This window comes from Chlorocebus sabaeus, chromosome 13 (assembly GCF_047675955.1).
Source record: "Chlorocebus sabaeus isolate Y175 chromosome 13, mChlSab1.0.hap1, whole genome shotgun sequence".
NCBI lineage: Eukaryota > Metazoa > Chordata > Mammalia > Primates > Cercopithecidae > Chlorocebus > Chlorocebus sabaeus.
Genome location: NC_132916.1, coordinates 35790587 through 35813001, shown reverse-complemented (window position 1 = coordinate 35813001; position 22415 = coordinate 35790587). Strand labels below are relative to the sequence as shown.

Here is a 22415-nt window from a genome sequence, read left to right as displayed (position 1 = left end):
AAGAACATAAGAAACAGAACCCAGTATTCTGAAAATACCCTGCTTACTAAGTCAAATGCACATATCTGTGCCATTTAAGCCTGTAAAGGAAACATTCTTCTTCTAGCTAGTCCAGTCCTTTTTTTCTGAGACAGAGTCTCACTCTGTCGCCCAGGCTGGAGTGCAGTGGCACAATCTCGGCTCACTGCAGCCTCTGCCTCCTGGGTTCAAGTGATTCTCCTGCCTCAGCCTCCCAAGTAGCTGGGATTGCAGGCGCCCACCACCATGCCTGGCTAATTTTTGTATCTTTAGTAGAGATGGGATTTTACCATGTTGGCCAGGCTGGTCTCAAACTCCTGACCTCAGGTGATCCACCTACCTCGGCCTCCCAAAGTGCTAGGATTATAGGCATGAGCCACTGTGCTCAGCCAGTCCATTCCTTTTGACCTTTTGGATAAGTTTCTCTGTCCTACTGGCCACTTGGTGTTCTTCTCCTCACCCATCTGGTACTCTTTGGACAAACATTACCTTGAACATCTACATTTTTCTTTTTCTTTTTTTGAGACAGAGTCTCCCTCTGTGACTCAGGCTGGAGTGCAGTGCCATGATCTCGGCTCACTGCAACCTCCGCCTCCCAGGTCCAAGTGATTCTCCGGCTTCAGCTCCCAAGTAGCTGGGATTACAGGCATGCACCACCACACCCAGCTGAGTTTTGTATTTTTAGTAAAGACGAGGTTTTGCCATGTTGTCCAGGCTGGTCTCGAACTCCTGGCCTTTAAGTGATCCACCTGCTTCAGCCTCTCAAAGTGTTGAGACTACAAGCATGAACACTTGCACCCTGTTGAACATCTACATTTTAATTAAAACGTTCAATAGAAGTCAACCATTATAATAAGCAGCTTGTATTATTATTACCAAAATTAAAATAGCAATATTGCAGATAGTGTAATAGCTACAACCCCAAAGTGCTATGTCCTACAAAAAGAGTCACAGCAACAAAGCAGCTAGGGCCCAAGGGGAGTAAGTGTGGAGTCGTCACACTGTGTCTTCCCACCCTCTTGAGTGAGGGTGGTTATCACGTTTCACAATCACTGACTTTTCTACTAGGACGGCTTGTTGTAATCCCCCTACCTCTGCCCTTTGTGACAAAAAAAAATGGAGGGCTGCGTGGTACATAAAAGAGAGAAATGAGGCTAAATTGTTCTTCAATCTACTGCTGGTTAATCCATCTACACTTCATCCCAATTTCTACTTTTCTCCCCAACTGCTGCAACACCACAGAAGGCCCTGCCCAGCAGCCCTGAATGAGCCAAAGCTGTGCTTTAATTAGCCGGCAGCACTTCACTTAAGCTCATGTAATCTCACGGCCATTATTCTATCATGTTTGTTATTAAGAATTGTTTTCAAGAAGGCCACGTAGAAAACACTCATAGAATGAACGTTTTTCTGGGCTGAAGCGCTGGTGTTAGTGACAGGGAAAGCGCGGGGACATCTACTTCTCCAAAAAATACCATCAAAGCTCCTTAGCACATAATACATTTTAGCAATCAGAGCCAGAATCCAAAAGCATAATTAAAAAAAGGCAAGTGAAAATGCTTATAATCGTCATATTTTAAATGCCTTATTTCCTGCCAATCTTAGATCCGTTCCCAGAGAAGCGTAAGTTACCCGCTCTGCCAGCGCCTTTGTCAGCTGCCAGCTGTTACTTCCCTGGAAAAAGGGTCAGAAGGCTGCTGGTAGCTAATAGCCAGTCAGAAGCTGCAAGTCAGAGCCGTCCCTCGTGGGTTTTAGCTACTGGCTGATTGTCAGCCGAGAGCTACAAGTTCTGATTTGATAAAAGCCAGCTATAGATTTCAAACCTCCTTTTTTTTCTTTTTCCATTTGTGCTCTGAAATTGTTGTGCACTCCAAATGGAACTCCATGAGCACGCGGGCCTTTGTTCTGCCTTGTTAGACGCCAACAGTTGGAGTCCTCACTAAACAGTCCCTTTGCAGGGCGGGGGAGCAGGGCGGGGTGGAGCGAGGTGAGGTAGGAGGAGAGGGTTTGGGGTGGGATGAGCCGCACAATGCCCGGTAGCACACGTGCAACCCCGAATGTGGCTGAACGCAGCTGAGAGTGTTTCATGCTCAATCTGAGAGACGCTCAGCCTCTCTGGTTGTTTCCGTGGCAGGCGGCGAGTGGGGGTGGATGTGCTTGTAAGTTCCAGTCAGGTTTCATTGACTGAAGCCCCCTGAAATGAAATGAGTCATCAGTTCCATGAGTCAGGCATGAAACCAAAATCTTAAACTGGCTCTTGGATCCCAACTGTTCCTAGAGACTAGCAGTCAAGAATTGGTTTTTCTGAGTGAGACATGGTGTGGAACTTAGAGAGCTCTCTAGATTTCAGGGGGTCAGGTAAGAGGAACAGGAGGTCGGAGCAGGACCTCTGTAGCATGGTGTGCTTTCGACTCAGATGCTTAGGGGCTGTCATCTGCAATGCATCAACAGTGAAAAATAAACACCCAGCAGAATTGGGCTTTGAGTTAAGGCGAAGGCACAATACATTTCAACTGGTTAAATTAATCGCTTGCTGCTTGTTGTGAATATTAATCCCAGGGAGGGAACTGGCTTCTACTCCATCAAAAGACAGGTGAAAACTGAAAACAGCAAAACATTTGGGATCTTCAGAGGGAGGGCTTACCTGTGAGCCAAGTGTTGATGCTGAATCCCAAAGAGAAGCAGAATCTTCAAAACAACCTCTCCTGCTTTATAGGCACAGCTGCGCTGCAGTCATCAGCTCTCCCTGCCCTCAGCCCTCACCTGTCCCCTCTAGGTCTCTCCAGGGACATGTACATGGAAGGGTGTTGCCTGGGGGTACAGAAGATGAAAGAGCCAAGGCTCCTAATTTGTGGAATTTTTTTCATTGTGATAAAATGCACGTAACATAAAATTTACCATTTTAACCATTTCTAAATGTACAATTCAGTGGCATTAAGTACATTCACATTGTTATGCAACCTTCACTACTACCCATCTCCAGAGCATTTTCATCCAGAACAGTGCTGCATATGCATTAAACAAAGAACTCCCCATTTCTCTTCTCCCAGCCCCTGGTAGCCTCTATTCTACTTTCTGTCTCTAGGAGTTTGACTACTCCTGGTATTGCCTATAACTGGAATCATGCAATATCAGCCCTTTTGTGTCTGGCTTATTTACTTAGCATAGTGTCTGCAAGGTTCATCCTTGTTGCAGCATGTGTCAAGACTAACTTCCTTTTTAAGGCTGAGTGACGGTCCACTGTATGTATAGATCACATTCTGTTTAGCCACCCATCCTCTGATGGATATTTGGGTATTGCAAACAATGCTGCTATAAATACACTGCAAAAATATCTGTTCAAGTCCCTGCTTTTAATTCTTTGGGGGACATACCCAGAGGTTGAATTGCTGAATCATGCTGTAATCCTATGTTTAACTTTCTGAGAAACTACCAAACTGTTTCCTAATTGTTTAATATTCCTGAAATGTATGCTGTAACAAAGAAAAATATCACTACAAAAACATAAAATGATGGCTTATTTTGGCATTTAGGGAATAGTATTGATCTCAGTGGTAGATGGCTGCTTATGGAATTACCTTGATGGAACATGATCAGTTGAGATCACCAGCAATGGTCAGGAAGGAGAGAATTGCTACCAAGGAAAGGAATTCGGTGGTACTGTCTGATAAAGCTGCAAGAATCTTGTCTCCTCTGGGTGGTACTAAGACATGGTCTAGAGCTATGAAAGGAGGGAGAGAAGTTTCTGGACAGAGGTGGCATCCAGGGACCCTAAGATGACTGTGAGATATTTGCCATGGCAAGGATGGTCAATGAAGCTTTGAACATCTCATAGTCCATTTAATATTTTTAGTAGAGATGGGTTTTCACCATGTTGGCTAGGCTGGTCTCGAACTCCTGACCTCAGGTGATCCATCTGCCTCAGCCTCCCAAAGTGCTGGGATTACAGGCGTGAGCCACGTGCCCGGCCTCATAGTCCTTTTTAAATATTTACTTGGTGTGCCCGGAACTGTAATTCCCCTCCATTGTTCCTGTTATGTGGAACAGAATTGTGATGGTGACCCTTTGGGCAAATAGGAAGAATGGGAGCAACAGGGAGGTGGGGGAGGGGCTCTCCAAATGGCGGGGAGGGAAGCAGCACCCATATTCAGTGAGAGCAGTAGTCAGAATGTGCGGTGGCTGTGAGGCACTTCAAAAATCCTGCCAGAAATGAGGCGGGACTTGGAGTGGCTGTGAAAGGAAAAGGCAATTCCAGACAGTGGGAGGACTCGGGGCTTTCCAGATTATCCTGAGAGTACTGTGCCTCTGCACAGGAACACGGGAGCCACTGGCTGACTTGAAGTGAAGCCCCAGGACCATGTGCCAGGCAGGAAATCCCTGCTGAGTAAATGTTCCAACAGGTCCATAACCAAAACTCACCCCCTCACCCCTCTGAGACAAGTTCTAGCAAAACACATGGCCCGTGAAATAGAAGGCTGTGAGTTGCAGGGAGCTGGGAGACACCGGGACGGCTTAGATTAGATCTAACTTCCCATCACTATGAGCAACACCCCAAACGAGTCTCTCCTGAGGCAGGTCAGCCCTGAGCCACGCAGAGCAGAGACTGGGCTTGGAGTATGGCCTTAAGACACAACTACCCCTCACTGCAACAGCAGCATGCCAATGGGCTGCCAGCCTCCGTAAGGCCATGTGGGCATCAGAACCTTGATTCGGAGAGCAGGTAGGGTCACCTCTATCCAGGTATCCATCTGTATCAACAGAGGAGGTTTCTTTAACTCAAGACTTTGAGCAACAAAAGATTTGTTAGCCAGGTGTGGTGGCTCATGCCTATAATCCCAGCAGTTTGGGAGGCCAAGGCGGGAGAATTGCTTGAACCCAAGAGTTCCAGGCTAGCCTGGGCAACACAGCAAGACCCTGCCTCTAAAAAATAGAAAATGAATAAATAAAAACCAAAAGATTTGTTGATGGTGACTGATCCCAATACTCTGTAGGAAGAATTGGGTATGATTTTATTAGTCTCTAGTTAGGCTTTTACACAACAATGAGAGGTTCACTATTGTTTTAGTTCTGAGGTGTCTTCTGCTTCTTTTGCCAACAGTCTGGTGGTAACTCTCAGCCTGTGTGACTGAGGGATTCACCACTAGGCTGCTTGGGTCTGGCGCCTCATTGCAGGTCCTCCCTCCTTGTCCCCACCCCACAGGGGCCACTCTATGGAGCTGCAGGTCATTCACACTCGCCTCAGGGCCCTCAGCACTAAGCCCCAGTCTTTACCAATGTAAGAGGAAACGAAAACAATCAACACAAAAAAGAAATTATTGTAGTTGTGCATCTAAATTCTAGAGGCGTAGGATGGATGGGCAGAGGGAGTAGAAGGAAAGGGGCTTGATTGTTGAAGAAAACACCTGTTTGGTTATGAAAGCTGAGCCTCCTTTCCACCCTACCCACAGCCTGGCATTGTCTGGAAGGAGAATGGATCTACACAATGAGATGGCAAGAATTTGGGAATTTTCTTCAGGCTTCAAAGGAGACTGGTTTGCCATGACCTAGAATAGGGTAAAAGGGGCCAGACTCTGCTCCAAAAAAATTGCTGAGGCCAGGGTTTAAGAAAAAAGATAACTCTGGCCAGGTGCCGCGGCTCATGCCTGTAATCCCAACACTTTGGGAGGCTGAGGTGGGCAGATCACTTGAGGTCAGGAGTTCAAGACCAGCCTGACCAACATGGTGAAACCCCATCTCTACTAAAATACAGTAAAGCCAGGCATGGTGGCACATGCCTGTAATCCCTGCTACTCGTGAGGCTGAAGCAGGAGAGAGAATCCCTTGAGCCCTGGAGGCGGATGTTGGAGTGAGCCGAGATTTTGTCACTGCACTCCAGCCCGGGTGACAAAGCGAGATTCTGTCTCAAAAAAAAAAAGAAGAAAGATAACTCCAGAAATTCCCCATAAGCTGCAAAGCTGAGGTTCCTCAGAATAGCAGTACCACCCTTAGGCCCTGTGCTTTAGACCCTTGTTACTCAGATTATGACCCAGAGACCAGCAGCATCAGTAGCATATGAGAGCTTGTTAGCAATGCAGACTCGCAGGCCCCACCCAGACTTACAGAACTAGAACCTGTCATTTAAAAGACCCCCTGGAAATTTATATGTATGCTAAATTTTTTGTTTGTTTGTTTGTTTTGTTTAAGATGGAGTCTCACTCTGTTCCCCAGGCTGGAGTGCAGTGGTGCAATCTCGGCTCACTGCAACCTCCGCCTTTAGGATTCAAGCGATTCTCCTGCCTCAGCCTTCAGAGTAGCTGGCATTATAGGCACCTACCACAATGCCTGGCTAATTTTTGTATTCTAGTAGAGATGGGGTTTCACCATGTTGGCCAGGCTGGTCTCAAACTCCTGACCTCAAGCAATCCATCTGCCTCGGCCTCCTAAAGTGCTGGGATTACAGGCGTGCGCCACCACACCCGGCCTTTATGCTAAATTTTGCTAAGAAATGTTTTAGAGCATTGGTCTGCAATTTGGCTGTGCATTGTGATTTCCTGGGAAGCTCGTTACAACACTGATTTCTCAACTGCCAGAACTCTCAGGTGATTCTATTATGCAGCAAAATCTGAGAACCACTGCCTTGGAGAACTTTGAACTGGCCTTTCTCGGGCTGTGCCCGTGTGCATGGGGTGAGGCATCCATGACACAGTGGTGTGCTGGCAAAATAGCTCCCCAGGAAAACAAAAATCTGATTTACAGTGTTTGTTAATTTCCATAATCTAAATATTCCCACCATCACTGATTTCAAGCTACCACCATGATGTGACTGAAAGTGAAGTTAGAAGATGTGCAGAGTTGGTTCCCAAGGGCCTGTCCTAGCCAACACCACTGTGTGGGGCCAATGAGGTACGTCCACTGGAGCCTCTCCCACTCCATGAGGACCAGGGAATGACCTGATCCCAAAGTGGGCAGTAGAGAGTTCACATGTGAGGTCCCTCGTGTGCAGGGTGGAGCTGTTGTTGGGAAGAGAATGGGGGAGAAGGTGAGGGTTGAGGTCTCCTTTTGTGCTCCTGTCCATCCCTGTGGATGTAGGGGTGGGCCTGCCGGACAGTGAGACCTCATTTGGAATTTTCAGCCCTTTCCTGATCACTGCTATGAATAGTGACCCTCTATTATTACGAAACCTCCTCAGTCCTTAAGAACACGTTTCCAGGGATTGGCTTGGTTGAGGTATGCTTGGGGGAATGAAGGAAGATGGAGAATGCTCATGCCTTGGGTGAGGGAAGGGGAGAGAGGACAGCAGATGCTGGCAGCAACAAGACTTGAAGGGATGAAGAATTCGGACAGCAGTAACCAGGAGAATATAACCAACCCCCACCTCGAGCATGCCTTAGAAAGGCTGCTGACTTCCCACAGGATGCAGGAGATGGACTTGAGACATTTTATCTGTTTGTGAAAGGAAGGGTGAGCCCTGAAGGCTGGAGGATTCAGGCCAAAGAGCCCAGACGCTGGAGTCAGGCTGCCTGGGTTAAAGTCCCAGCTCCCCGCCTGTAGCCTTGTGGCCTTAAGTAAGTCACATAAGCTTCCATTTCCTACTCTGTATCTACCTCCTGAGCCTGGGGAGGGTGTGGGGCACCCAGTGTGCACTTGGAAGGCAGAGAGTTGGCCAGATCTGGGGCAGGAAAGGGCAAGAAGGGCAAAGGGCCTGGTGGCAGAGGCCTGGAGGAGGCTGGACAGAGCAGGAAGCCCCTCTGCAAGAGTGTGTCTTGGGAGGATGGTGTCCTACAGGAAGGGAGCCTGGAACTGCTAAAGGGAATCGATGAATGAAAAGGAGCCTGCCCAGGCGCATTGGCTCACACCTGTAATCCCAGTGTTTTGGGAGGTTGAGGTGGGTGGTCATCAGAGGTCAGGAGTTCAAGACCAGCCTGGCCAACATGGTGAAACCCTGTCTCTACTAAAAATGCAAAATAATTAGCCAGGTGTGGTGGTGGGTGCCTATAATCCCAGCTACTCAGGAGGCTGAGGCAGGAGAATCACTTGAACCCAGGAGGTGGAGGTTGCAGTGAGCTGAGATTGCGCCATTGCACTCCAGCCTGGGTTACAGAGCAAGACTCTGTCTCCACACAAAAAAAAAAAGAAAAAAAAGAAAGAAAGAAAAGAAAAGGAGCCTGAGACAAACACCACGTACTTCCCAGGGGTTAGTAACACAGCTTTGCCTCCCATCCAAATGCCAGGTAGTATTTCCTGTAAAATATTCAAAGTGTATTAGCTGGGCGTGGTGGTGGGTGTTGTAATCCCAGCTACTCAGGAGGCTAAGGCAGGAGAATCACTTGAACCCGGGAGGTGGAGGTTGCAGTAAGTCGAGATCGTGCTACTGCACTTCAACCTGGGCAACGGAGCGAGACTCTACCTCAAAAAAAAAAAAATATATATATATATATTCAGAGTGTGAGGGCTTGAGCTGCACCAATGATTGTCAGAAATTAAGCATTCTCAAAGGGCCTGAGAGCTCCCCAGATACTGACATTTTCCACTATTTGTGCATGTGTGCGTGTGTGTGTGTGTGTGTGTGAGAGAGAGAGAGAGAGAGAGTTCCATGGCATCAGGGTCTCGGCCTCAGTTTCCTCATCAGCCCCGGATGCCAGTCGGAAGCAGGCTCCCCTGGGTCTGTCTACTCCCGAATTAGAAACAGCCCATCTTCAGGGAGTCCCAGTCTGTGACTTCCTTTACTCTCCCATTCTGGTCCAAAGCCTGTTTTTTGTCTTCAAATCTTTTCTGTAGTTAAGCTCTTCCCAAAATTACTAATAAGAAAAATGCCCACAATCTTCAAGAAAAACCTATTTCCCACCTATAGTGGGAGGTAGTGGAGGCGGATGAGATGTCGTCTTAGTGGGAAAATCCCAATAAGACAAGCAAGTCAGAGTCAAATAGGAGTTTTGTGTGATATTATATACCTAGGATGTGGGTTTTGGTGTTTTCAGGGACCCAGGCTTCTATCCTGTTGCTCCATCATTTCTGGGGTATAACAGTATTATTTGCAATAACCAAGAGGTAGAAAAAATCCAAGTGTTTATCAACAGATGAATAGATACACAAAATGTGGTCCATACATACAATGGAATATTATTCCCAAACACGTGATCCTGACAGCTCACCAGCACCATTATGTCTACATTGGCGCCAACAAGAAAGGGGAAGGAGAAGAGGAAGGCATGCCCCTTTGCTTGAAGGGCATGACTTGAAAGTTGCACACATCACTTCTCATGTCTCATTGATCAGAACTTGGCCACGTGGCCATACTTACCCTACAGGGAAGGCTGGGTCATGGAGCCTTCATTCTAGGTAGCCACTTAACTAAAAATGCTATTAGTATGGCAGGAGAGAATAAATATGAAGGTTCAACTCTCAGCCTCTGCTATAGATACCCACAACCGCAACTGGGCTGAACTGCAACAAACTCGGTCCGGTTCCTTGAGATTCTCTGGGGAAGGTGAAGAACCTTACCCTGCCAGGACAGCTAAAGAGAAAAGGTAGAATTGTTATGGAAAAGAGGGTCGTGGGGTTTGGGAGTTTTTTGTTTTAGTTTTTGTGTTGCGTAATCTACAAGTAAAATCAATCTCTCTCCTCTCTTTCTCACACACACACACACACACACACACGCGCGCACACGAGTAAACTTCCTGGCTTTATTGTTGTTGTTGTTATTTTTTGAGACAGAGTCTCACTCTGTCACCCAGGCTGGAGTGCAGCGGCATGATCTTGGCTCACTACAACCGCTACCTCCTGGGCTCAAGTGATTCTTATGCCTCAGCCTCCTGAGTAGCTGGGATTACAAACACGCGCCACCACGCCTGGCTAATTTTTGTATTTTTTTGTGGGGTTTCACCACGTTGGCCAGGCTGGTCTCAAACTCCTGGGCTCAAGTGATCCACCTGTCTCAGCCTCCCAAAGTGTTAGGATTACAGGCATGAGCCACCGTGCCCAGTCTGCTGTTGTTTTGAGACAGGGTCTCACTCTGTTACCCAGGCTGAAGTGCAGTGTGCACTCATGGCTCACTGTAACCCCAAACTCCCAGACTCAGGTGATCCTCCCACCTCAGCCTGTTGAGTAGCTGGGACTACAGGCGTGTGTCACCACACCCAGCTAATTTTTTGTATTTTTTGTATTTTTTTTTTTTTTTTGAGATGGAGTCTTGCTCTGTTGCCCAGGCTGGAGTGCAGTGGTGTGATCTCGGCTCACTGCAAGCTCTACTTCCTGGGTTCACACCATTCTTCTGCCTCAGCCTCCCGAGTAGCTGGGACTACAGGCACTTGCCACCACGCGTGGCTAATTTTTTTGTATTTTTAATAGAGACGGGGTTTCACCGTATTAACCAGGATGGTCTTGATCTCCTGACCTCATGATTCACCCGCCTCGGCCTCCCAAAGTGCTGGGATTACAGGCGTGAGCCACCGTGCCCGGCTGATTTTTTGTAGACAAGAGGTTTTGCCATGTTGGCCAGGCTGGTCTTGAACTCCTGGGCTCAAGCAATCCACCTGCCTCAGCTCCCAAAGTGCTGGGATTACAGGTGCAAGCCACCTCACCCGGCCAACTTGTTTTTAAGATGCAATTCTAAGAACATATTTTCTATAGACAGAATTGCTATCCCCGTTTACTCTTACTTCTATATGCATTCTGCCAACCAGGCAGAGCTGAAAGGGAAAATATTTTAAATTAATAGAATACATAATTTTTGCCAGGAAGGTGTGCGTATCCAGGCAGCAGGCTTCGAGAACAAGGACAGCTCTACTTATCCTGGAGCTTTCATGTGGTGGGAGAGGCGCAGTGCTGTGTCTGTCCCAGAGCAGAGCACAGAGCAGGGCAGGCAGCCCCTCTGGAGGTACGTGCTGCTGCCTTTGTTTTCTTCTCAACTGGATCCTCGTGTGTGATTGGGGTCTCTGATTTGTAGTACACTCTCTACCGTACAACAATACTCCCTTATTTGATTGTCAGCATAAAAATTCATCTCATTACTACATATGAGTCTCTCTCTCTCTCTCTCTCTCTCTCTCTCTTTCTTTCTTTCTTTTTGACAGAATCTTCCTCTGTCACCCAGGCTGGAGTGCAGTGGTGTGATATGGGCTCACTGTAACCACCACCTCCTGGGTTCAAGCGATTCTCCTACCTCAGCCTCCTGAGTAGCTGGGATTACAGGCACCCATCACCTCACATGGCTAATTTTTGTATTTTTAGTAGAGACGGGGTTTCACCATGTTGGCCAGGCTGGTCTCAAACTACTGACCTCAGGTGATCCGCCTGCCTTGGCCTCCCAAAGCACTGGGATTACAGGCGTGAGCCACCATGCCCGGCCCACACGAGTATTTTCATATTCTCTACTATTTTGTTGAGGTTTTTTCCCCTACAGTATTGACTGATAACTGATTCTTGGTATACTAATTGAGTTATGCATTTATTTAATATTGATTATAATAATAGCTGGTATTTATTGAGCCAAATGCTGGACGGAGCACGGAGGTCATTTTATCTAATCTTCATGACTATCCCACAGGCTGCTGTGTACAGCTGTGCAGTTTGTGCCTGGCTGAGGGAGGTACAGGAGACTTGGTGGGGCTAAAATCTACTCTGGTCCCCACTCACGATGCTGTGTGCTGGGGGAGAGGATACACCGCCCTGGTGGGAAGGAGACGTTTTCTTCTCATAAAGGAGGCATCCAGAAGTGGTCCATTCGGAGCCTTGGTTACCCATGAAATAGACATATTACTATCCCCATTAGGCAGATTAAGAAACTGAGATACAAAGAAATTAAGAAACTTCCCTGGGTCACACAGCTGGCAGTAGATAGAAGGAGGAACTCAGACCAGGAAGCCTGATTCAGATACAGGCGCTTAGCCTCAATGCTGTTGGGATGGTGTCTTTTCTACTCCCTGGGAACATTCAGTCTTATTCTGTAAGCACCTGGAAGACTGGCATCAACATCCACAGGATTCGCCTTAGGTTCTGTATAGCACAATCTGCCAGTGAGTGTGTGGAATGCATTCTTGACGCTAAAGGAATCATTGTTCAGATTCTATGGACAGAGAGCTCCAGCTACCACACCCAGCTGCTTGGGACTGGGATTTCACAGCGCAGAGAGGTGGCATTGAGAACGGTCAGAGAAGTGATCCGCTGAAAAAATCAAGCCCTGGATTCTCTTTTCTAGGATGCACATGGTTCTGGAGTCTGGAAATCAGGCAGCTACGCTTGCTCAGAGGAAGGATTTGAGCATCAACTGTCCATCCTCCCATCTCCCACACACCCACCCCTCACATCTTTGTGGAGCTCTGAAAGATCAGCATGTCCATAAAATCTATCTCCCTTCTAAATGTGTGACCAAAGTTTCACCATTTAATGCCTTTCCTTGGGTTATCATTGCCCCACCTGCCACCATCACCCTCCCATTTCTCCCCACTTTTTCCTTGATGCCTGAAATTCCTTTAATATGAAACAAAGCCTTTCATTTCATAAAGGGTGATGAGGCTTAACATGGAAGCACCCCTCAGAAAGGCAGTGCATTGATTTAAATTCACACCATGTAACTTAGGTATAAATGAGTGATCAGGTTTTTCTCTGAGAATGTTTTGATGGGGAAAGGCAGAGAAGGGAATAAGGACACTAGAAAATGCAGGGTTGGAGGAAGTGCAGTCTAGAGAGAGAAATGCGCAGAAAGGACAGGCTAGGCCCGCCCAAGATGAATCTCTGTGGCATCAGCTGACACCTAGCACCTCTGTCTCCACTGCTCCCTGAGTGGCTCCTGTGACGCTCCTGTGGTGCGGGAGAGAGGCGTGGCCTTCACAGGGAGTCAGATCCTGATTTGATGCCCAGCTGTGTAGCCCTAGCAAGGCACCTAACTTCTCTGTGCCTGGATTTCCTCACCTGGGGAATAAGAGTAATTAAATGTATCTTGCACAGCTGCTTTGGGATTGTTTTTTAAATGTGATAAAATACATAGAAAATTTACCATCTTAACCATTTTAAGTTGTACAATTCAGTGGGATTAAGCACATTCCCATTGTTGCATAACTATCACCACAATCCATCTCTAGAACTCTTTTTGTCTTGCAAACTGAAACTCCATACCTGCTGAACAATAACTCCCCATTTTCCTCCTCCCTAGCCCCTGGCAACCACCGTTGACTTTCTGTCTGTGAATGTGACTACTCTAGGTACCTTATATAAGCAGATCATGCAGTATTTGTCCCTCGTCACTTATTTCACTTAGCATAATGTCAAGGTTCATCTGTGTTGTAGCATGCATCAGAACTTCCTTCCTTTTTAAGGCTGAATAATATTCCATTGTATGTTGGGACCACATTTTGTGTATCCATTCATCTGATGATAAACACTGGATTGTTTCTACCTCTTGGTTGTTACAAATAATGCTTTATGAACATAGGTGTACAGAGAGCTGTTTGAGCCTCTGCTTTCATTTCTTTGGGGTGCATATATACATGTATATTCAGAAGCAAAATTGTTGGATCCTATGGTAATTCTGGTTTTAATTTCTGAGGAACTGTCATTGTGTTTTCCATAGCAGCTGGAGCATTTTCCATTCCCACCAACGGTGCACAAGTGTGCCAGTTTCTCCATATCCTTTCCAACACTTGATATTTTCTGGGATTTTTTATACTAAACATCCTAATTTTAAAATGAGAGCTAAATAAAGCTGTCCATGGACACATCCAAAAGTCATACTGGGTAAATCCAACTAGCGAAAACTTGGAAGAAGAATGTCGAACTTTATGATAGATTGTCCTGAAGGGCACAAGGATTAATGTAACGGGTCACATAGCAAACATGTTAAAGTTCCTCCCTGTCCTTTCTACTGTTGCTGCCACCCTGTTCCACAAAGTCTGTCACCGCCACACTGCTGTGTCTCCTCCCCCTCCTCTGCTGGCCCCATGCTACGCTGTCATTGCCCCTGTATCCCTTTCCAAACACCCCCTCTCATCTGACCCGCCTATTCACCTGATTTTTGAAGAGAAATTCTGGAATTCTGGTGAGCAAATTTCTCCACTTCATTATACAGATGGTGAAAATCACCTTGCACATATTAGATGCTCAGTGAAAGGTAGCTGATCTCATAGTACCTGCTTCATGGAGGTGTTGTCAACAGTAAACGAGTGACTGCATGCAAAGTGCTCAGAACCCTGTGGGCGCTCACTAAGTGCTCTCTCGAGCTTAACTACTTCTACTGTGGTGGAAGTCACAGGGAGCCTAGTGAAGAGAACCTAATCACTTTTTAACAAGAAAAGTTGCCAAAACCTTTGAGTCCAGGTGACCACGGAGAGTCAGTCGTCTCAGAACAGATCATCTTGAACTTTTCCCGAAACTTGAGAGTGCTCCCCGAGTAAGTATGCAAGTGTCAGGTGAACAGGCATCCATTGCTTAACAGGACCTTTTGTGAGTTGACAAAGCCTGTTGTCCTCAGTATTCCCCTTAGTAGGGGAAGGAGGTTAATAAATTTGTACTGGGGGCTGGGCACAGTGGCTCACATCTGTACTCCCAGCACTTTGGGAGGCTAAGGCAGGTGAATCACCTGAGGTCAGGAGTTCAAGACCAGCCATGGCAAAACACCATCTCTACTAAAAATACAAAAATTAGCCAGGCATGGTAGCGGGTGCCTGTATCTCAGCTACTCGGGAGGCTGAGGCAGGAGAATCTCTTGAACCCGGGAGGTGGTGGTTGCAGTGGGCCAAGATCATGCCACTGCACTCCAGCCTCGGCTACAGAGCGAGACTCTGTCTCAAAATAGATAGATAGATAGATAGATAGATAGATAGATAGATAGATAGATAAATTTGTACTGGAGTCAAGGAACCTCTCGGACAGAAAAAACAAATTGAGAGCTAACTCTTCCATTTTGAGACTCCATGCTATCAGGACTTCTATTCAGAAAGTCCCCTGACTGAATCTGATGACAGAACAAGACCCCGTTCCAGAGAGGAGCTCACCCAAAGGGAAGGGTCACTAGGAAAGCAGAGCAGGGTCCAGGGGTTCAGCAGGCGATGAAGGAGGAGGGTGGCGGTCAGTTCTGGTATCTTCCAGGGCCCTGCAGGGCAGCCTCTCCAGACTGGAAGCAGCCCACAAAAGCAGTGGAACAGAAGCAACTGGTGGATTCTCTAGCTTTGTCTAGCAGCCAGTTTGGAACTGCTCGCATCACCAGTTTTTGCTTCTGAAAGAGACATGTTGAGAATCTTTCCATTTACATGCCTAACACTAAGCACATGCTTGGAATAAGGCAGGTATTCACTGCAGTCTGTGGGACAAGAGTGGGTCTGGTGTGGAGGACCTGACACTGGGAGCCTGAGCATTTCTTCTCTTCCTGTCTCTGCCCTAGCAGCAACTCCTTTGTGGCTATCTGAGTCTGTTCTGGTTGCTATAACAAAATACTTTATAAACAAGTAATTTATAAACAAAAGAAATGTAGTGCTCACTGTTCTGGAGGTTGGGAAGTCCAAGATCAAGGTGCTAGCAGATCTGGTGTCTGGTGAGGGCCTGTTCCTTACAAATGGTGCCTTCTATATGTCCTCACATGGTAGAAAAGGCCAGGAGGCTCCCTTGGGACTATTTTAAAGGGCACTAATCCCATGCCTGAGGACTCCACCCTCATGACCTAATCACCTCCTACAGGCCCCATGTCTTAATACCATCATATTGCAGATAGGATTTTCAACATAGATTTTGGGGGGTCACAGACATTTGGACCCTAGCAGTGACTGTCCACTGAAGGGCTGTGGGGAGAGTTAGCCTGTTGGTATTTGAGCACACCGGACCCTTTGGACAAGGGCCCTTCTCAGGGAAGAACATGATGGTAATTGTCTTCTCTTCCACATGAAATATCATAGTTTCACTCTGCCTTTTTAGTGCTTGAAATCATAGTTTTTAAAAATGTAAAATCAAGGTTTGTCCAAGGAATGAATCCTTTCCCTTTTCATTTCTTTCCATATATGAATGCTATAGAATAGAGAGTTTCTAAGCATTAGATCCAAATGGTTTGGTCGGTTTTGTTTATGGGAGTGGGATAAGATATTCTCTATCTTCTTATGCCTTTTTAAAAAATACTAAGTGATATGGTTTGGCTGTGTCCCCACTCAAATCTCATCTTGAATTTTCACGTGTTGTGGAAGGGACCTGGTGGGAGATTATTGAATCATGGAGGCAGGTTTTTCCCATGCCGTTCTCATGACAGTGAATAAGTCTCATGAGATCTGATGGTTTTAAAAAGGGGAGTTTCCTTGCACAAGCCCTCTCTTTGCCAGTTGCCATCCATGTAAGATGTGATTTGCTCCTCGCCTTCTGCCATGATTGTGAGGCCTCCCCAGCCTCACGGAACTATAAGTTCATTAAACCCTTTTCACTCTATAAATTACCCGATGCTGGGTATATCTTTATCAGCAGTGTGAAAATGGACTAATACACTAAGTATTATAGACTGAATGTTTTATCCCCCCAAAATTCATATATTGAAAACCCAACCCCCAATATAATGGTATCAGGAGGTAGGGCTTTTGGGAGGTAATTAAGTCATGAGGTGGAGACCTCATGAATGAGATCAGTGTCCTTGTAAAAGAGACCTCAGAGAACTCTTCAGCCTCTTTTCTACCATGTGAGGACACAATGAGAAGATGGCCACTATGAACCAGGAGGTGACACTTCACCAGACACCAGATTTTCCAGTGCCTTGATCTTAGACTTTCCAGCCTCCTGAACTATGAGAAATAAATGTGCGCTGTTTAAGCCACCCAGTCTATGTTCTGTTACAGCAGCTGGAATGGACAATGACACTGAGTGTGATGGTTAGGTATTAACTTGGCTGGATTAAGGAATGTTTGGAAACCTGGTAAAGCATTCATTTTGGGTGTGCCTGTGAGGGTATTTCCAGAGGAGATTAGCATGCGAGTCTGAGTGGACTAAGTGGGGAAGAGCCACACTGAATGTGAGTGGGTACTATTCAATCTGCTGGGGGTCCAGAGAGAACAAAATCAGAGAAAAGGTGAATGGGTCAATCTGTCTGCTGGAACTGAGTTATACTCTTCCTCTCCTGTTATTGGACAAGGACTCCAGGCTCTCAAGCCTTTGGACTCCAGCATTTACACCAGTGGCCTCTGGGTTTTCAGGCCTTTGGCCTTGCCTGAGAGTTACACCATCAACTCCCCTGGTCCTGAGGCCTTCAGACTGGGAATAAGCCACGCTACCAGCATCCTGGGGTATCTGGCTCACAGACAGCCTGTCACAGTACTTCTCGGCCTCCATAATCACGGAGGTAATCCTATTGATTCTGTGCAGAACCCTGACGAATTCACTGAGCAAACTCTAGGACCTGCCAAACACACATGCTCCCCTTCTAGATTTCTAACAGCATGGAGAAGGCTGACCCACATCTTGACTATTCTATTTATGATCTGTACAGCAACCCTTACCATATAAACACAGCACCAGGCTGTGGCACAGTCACAACCCCATCCTTTTATTGTCTACACCTTTTTTTCCCTTCTTGAGAGTTGTCAAGAGTTGTGCAAAGAAAGCAAGTTACCTGTGTTCCACCCAAGCATGTAAGAAGAACAGACGGCAACAGGGCAAAGGAGGGTAGGGGTTGGGGGGCTGTGGCGGGGCGCAGGGAGGGGGCAGTAGTAACATCCACCTAGAAGGGAGACTGCTCTGGGCTTGACTCGTCCACAGATGAGCTGTGTGAGCTTGCAGAAGTTACTCAGTATCTCTGAGCTTCAGAGTCCTCAAAGGTAAAGTGGGAATGACAGAAACACACTTCACAGGACTGTTTGGAGGATGAGATGTGCTCAGAGGGAGTGTAGGGTAGGTCCTTAGTGAAGAGTTGCTCTCCTGTGACGGCAACTCAAAAGCTGTATGCGTTCACCCGGGCCACCTGTATTTCACCGTAACTGCCTCAGGCAGGTTCAGAGGAGGTTTCTCCTGTCCAGGACACCTTCTCTAAACAGTGTCCATCCTCAGGCTGCTTTTCAGCCTGGGGCCCCAGCAGAGGCTTCTAGGAGGGAGCCATGAACTCATTCCCTGAAGTGCCTGCCTTTCTGCTCATGATAAATTTAGACAGGAGGCGAGTGGATCACCTGAGGTCAGGAGTTAGAGATCAGCCTGGCTAACATGGTGAAACCCTGTCTCTACTTAAAATACAGAAAATTAGTTGGGTGTGGTGGCGGGTACCTGTAATCCCAGCTATTTGGGAGGCTGAGGTGGGACAATTGCTTGAACCTAGGAGGCAGAGGTTGCAGTGATCGTGCCACTGCACTCCAGCCTGGGTGACAAAGTAAGACTGTCTCAAAAAAAAAAAAAAGGTAGACAAGAGGAAGGCCCAGCCAACAGCAATGAAAAGCAGCACTTCGGCACCTGGTGTTCTTCCTACAGGGCCCTCAGGTCGCACACCCAGGAAAATAGTTGGTGGAGAACTGGAGACAAGTTTCCCTTCGTTCTCCCTGGCAGGCTGTATTTCAGAGGTGGTACTCGGCAGAGCATCTTCAGGCCTTTCCCAATCCATTTAAGGACAACAAAGAGAAATGAAAAATATTTCCGCTCCCGCTCCCCTTGCTCTCCCTCCTAGCTCCTCCCCTTGCCATTCTTCTTTGTTTTTCTGTTCCCATTTCCTAACTCCAGTAGCTCTTTCAAAGTATCCTGGTACCAACTAGACCACAGAAAATGTTATTTTTTCCTATTCTCCAAAAGATGACTCTAATAATAATTTTGAAGCAGAAACTTCAAAGCCAAGGTAATACATTTTTTAAAAAAGCTTCATTCTTTTAAATGAAAAAGTCCTATATGTTATTGTGAAAAAAGGAATCAAATAGTCCATATGTATATATCATAAAGCCCTCCATCCTCACTTATTTTCCTCAATTGCATTCCCTTGAAGTGAGCACCACTAAACAGTTTGGCGTACATCTTTCCAGATATTTCTAACTTGGTCACTGAACAGATACACAGTGATTGCCTACAATGTTCTAGGCAGGGCAGTGTGCTAGGTCCCCTGGGGCCCAGTGGTGAGCAAACACAAATCTATATGTTGGGCTGGGTGCAATGATGCACACCTGTAATCCCAGCACTTTGGGAGGCTGAGGTGGGAGGATCCCTTGAGACCAGGAGTTCAAGACCAACCTCAGCAACACAGGGAGATCCTGTCTCTAGAAAAAATAAAAAAATTAGCCAGGTGTGGTGGTGTGCACCTGTAGTCCCAGCTACCCAGGAGACTGAGGCAAGAGGATTGTTTGGGCTCAGGAGGTCAAGGCTGCAGTGAACTATAATTGCACCACTGCAGTCCAGCCTGGGCAACAGACTGAGACCCTGTCTCTTAAAAAAATCGATATACATATCTATGTGTGTGTGTGTATGTCACATATATTAGCAAAAAATAAGATAATACTTTTCATTAAATAATATATCTGAGTCACTTTTTCATGTTAGTGGCTCAGATAATACATATTGATGATTTTTAATAGCTGCATCATATTCTGTTGTAAGGATACACCAAAATGCAAACCTGTGTATACCGTGTTAACAACGAGCTGCATTTTCTCCGCTTGTGGAATGTTGAGCAACCTGCTTCCTGTATCCTGTTTGAGCAGAACCTGGTACAGTCTGAACAGGGATGCTCTGGGGCCTGTCCCCAGAGTAGAGAGATAGCCGGCTGAGTGGACTGACATTTGGACCCCTTCAACAGGCAGACAAGTCCAGCACCAGGAGCATGGTGTGCCTGCCCAGGGCGCCCAGTGGCCAGTGACATGGCTGAGTTCGTACCCAGGTCCTCCTGACTCCAAAGCTCCAGCTAACACCGCTCCCATCACCCTCTGCTGCCCGGAAAGGCAGTTATGTCTTCTCTCTCTCTTTCTCTCTCTCTGTCTCTTCACATCACTGGGTATCATCCTGCCTGCAGCGCTCCTTCATGCAATACATTCTGCAGGCTACTGATTAAACAATGGCAAGGGAAGGGGAGAAAATAAACTGGAGGTCAGGAAAATGCAGCCAGAGGTTAGAGTGCATGTGTGCATGTGTATGTATGTGTGTGTGTGTTCTTAAAATTAACCACATTTTTTGTGCCTGACAATAGGGTGGCCTGTGCACACACGTGTGTCCAGGGGCATGGTCAGTGAGCCCCCCCGCTCAGTGGTTATAGGCAGCAAATACTGATGTTTTAAGCAGTTAGAGAAGATGCAAGAAGCTCCGCTCCCTCTTCCTCCCCATTATCTGCCCCCAATCCCCTCTTTGATGCTGCTAATGATTAGTCATTCTTAACCCTCAAGTTCAATATCCTCCCGGAGATACCCTCCCAGGCGAGGGCACTGCGACTACACTGAGGTTCGGCCCACTCCTGGGCAGCTTCTTAGCTGGGTGGCGAAAAAAAAATGCCGCCTAATTGGTCACTGGCCCTTTCTCATGAATGAAGGAGGTTTCTGTTTTAAGAAATAGTGACTCCTCAGCCGTTGATTCACTGCCCACAGGGAGATTTTGAGCAGAGCTTCCTAGGCTCCGTAGAAATTTGCATACAGCTTCCACTTCCTGCTTCAGAGCCTGTTCTTCTACTTACCTGGGCCGGGAGAGGGGGGAGGAAGGCCCAGGGCGACCCAAGGTGGAGAGAGACGAGAAGCCGCCGAGAGCCGACCACTCTCCGGGACCGGTCTGTCTGTCCGTGGTGGTTCTAAGGTAAGTTACTCGGAGTTACCACTTGCCTGGTCTTATTTCGTCACCTCTGACCTACTTTCCAAAGCACGCTGTTTCTCCTTTACTGAAACGTTCTGCCTCTACTTTCCTCTGTCTTCCTCTCCCCTCCTTTAACTTGTTCGCACAGAGACCATCTTAGCTGAGAAAATGACAGTGGAGTTTGTGCTGCAAGGATGCGTTGCTGGTATAGTATTTCAGGCCGGCGAGCCCCGCCGAGTTAACCCTTTGAGGAGAGGAGGCTCGCACACGGGGACAGCTCGGAGCTGCCTGGGAACCATTCGTTTGGGTACTTTGTGTCCCCACACGTTTCTATCAAGAATTCAAGCCCCACTTCCCAAGGAGAGAGCCAGGGATGGCAAAGATTAAGTAACTGGCTTTCAGCCCCAGAACACGTCAGTGGCAGAGTTTTCTCGAGCCCTGTTTCGTGCAGGGGAAAAAAAAAATCAACAGCACATTCTTGGGCCAGGAAGTTCTGCTGAGCTCTGTGCTGGCTCTGAGCCGCCTCCCGGCCCCTCTCCGCAGCCGCCCTCCAGTCCTCCCAGGCTGGCGCTGGACGGAGCCTTTGGGAAAAGGGGAAGAAATGCCAGAACTTGATCTTAGAAGCTAATCAAGCTTCTTGTGAATTTCAAGTTCAAGATGCTATCTTAGAATAGGGGCCTTTTTTTTTTTTTTTTTTTTTTTTAAGGAACAGGAGAACAAGAGGCCAATTTTTTTTTTTAAAAGGACAAGAAACTTGGTTTCAAGTTCTTCACTTCTTGTGGTTCCATGACTTAGGCAACTCACTCTGACTCCACTAAGCCTGGATTTCTTCATCAGTAAATTGATGGGGGGTGGTGATCTAACACGAGTGTGTCAAATTCCCTCATAAAACAAAGCCAGGAGAGTCCCAGAGGGGTAGTGGTAATGGGTGGTCTTCAAGACTTGTTTTGTTTACCGATTATTCACATATTTTAATTTTACCTCCCACTACCAGTTGGTTACCCCCTTGAGGAAAGGACTTTTGTTTCCTGATATTTTTCTACCCCCCAGAATTCAGCATGCTACCAAATGCCTAGTAGCACCCCGCTTCCATGTCAACTGCTTTGATTTCTGTTTCACTCGTCTGCTCTCAAGGCAAAAGGTAAAGCAGCAGTCAGGGTGAAAGTCCGGGAGAGGCTGGGGGACACGTGTCTCTGCCAGAGGGCTGCCTGGAATTGAGGCCTTATTATTGGCTCTAGCCAAATAGGAGAAAACAGGGAGTTTCTCGAATTAGTTCATGTCCCATTTGGGCTACCCAGGAAGGATAGTCCGTGCTATTCCCAACAGAGTCAAGGCAGGCCAGAGAACTGGCAGACAAGCCCAGCTCCAGAAGCCAGAGTTACTGCTGTAGCTGGACCTGGAAACCACTCCTCAGTTGGACCAGTCACTGTGTGTGGGGCCTTTAATGGGAGGGGAAGGGAAACTGTGAAACACATCCTAATACCATGTAAGGGTGATGACTGTGATTAGAGACATTATTAGATGGCGGATACACAGAATCCTTAACTTTTTCCAGACCGTGACTTAAAAAAAAAAGTTATTGTTTCTTTTTGGCAATTACTTGCCATCAATACAGTTCAAATAGGCCCTAGCTGACCGGGATGGGCTGGTGCAGAGCTTTTGGTATTGCTAATCTGTTTTTGTGGGATGTCCTGGTGTAGTCCATGTCATGTTTTTAGGCATTT

At 47.0% G+C, this 22415-nt stretch overlaps 1 protein-coding gene and 1 long non-coding RNA gene across 3 annotated transcripts in view; one reads left to right on the top strand and one right to left on the bottom strand.

Moving 5' to 3' along the window:
- Positions 1-815: 815 nt before the first annotated feature.
- LOC119625210 (uncharacterized) lies at positions 816-20689 on the bottom strand. 2 transcript variants are annotated; one of them, XR_005241310.2, is made up of 4 exons: positions 20579-20689; positions 9296-9508; positions 2660-2826; positions 816-2209 (listed from the first exon to the last, which is right to left on the bottom strand). It is a non-coding gene; the product is annotated as an uncharacterized lncRNA (long non-coding RNA). The 2 variants fall into 2 exon arrangements; XR_005241311.2 differs by having other exon boundaries at positions 9342-9508.
- TRAF3IP2 (TRAF3 interacting protein 2) overlaps positions 20586-22415 on the top strand; it is a 47512-nt gene continuing 45682 nt past the window's right edge. Inside the window, exon 1 of the mRNA XM_008007331.3 lies at positions 20586-20694. The gene's annotated coding sequence lies outside the window, so the exon portion shown is untranslated. The remainder of the gene's footprint in view (positions 20695-22415) is intronic.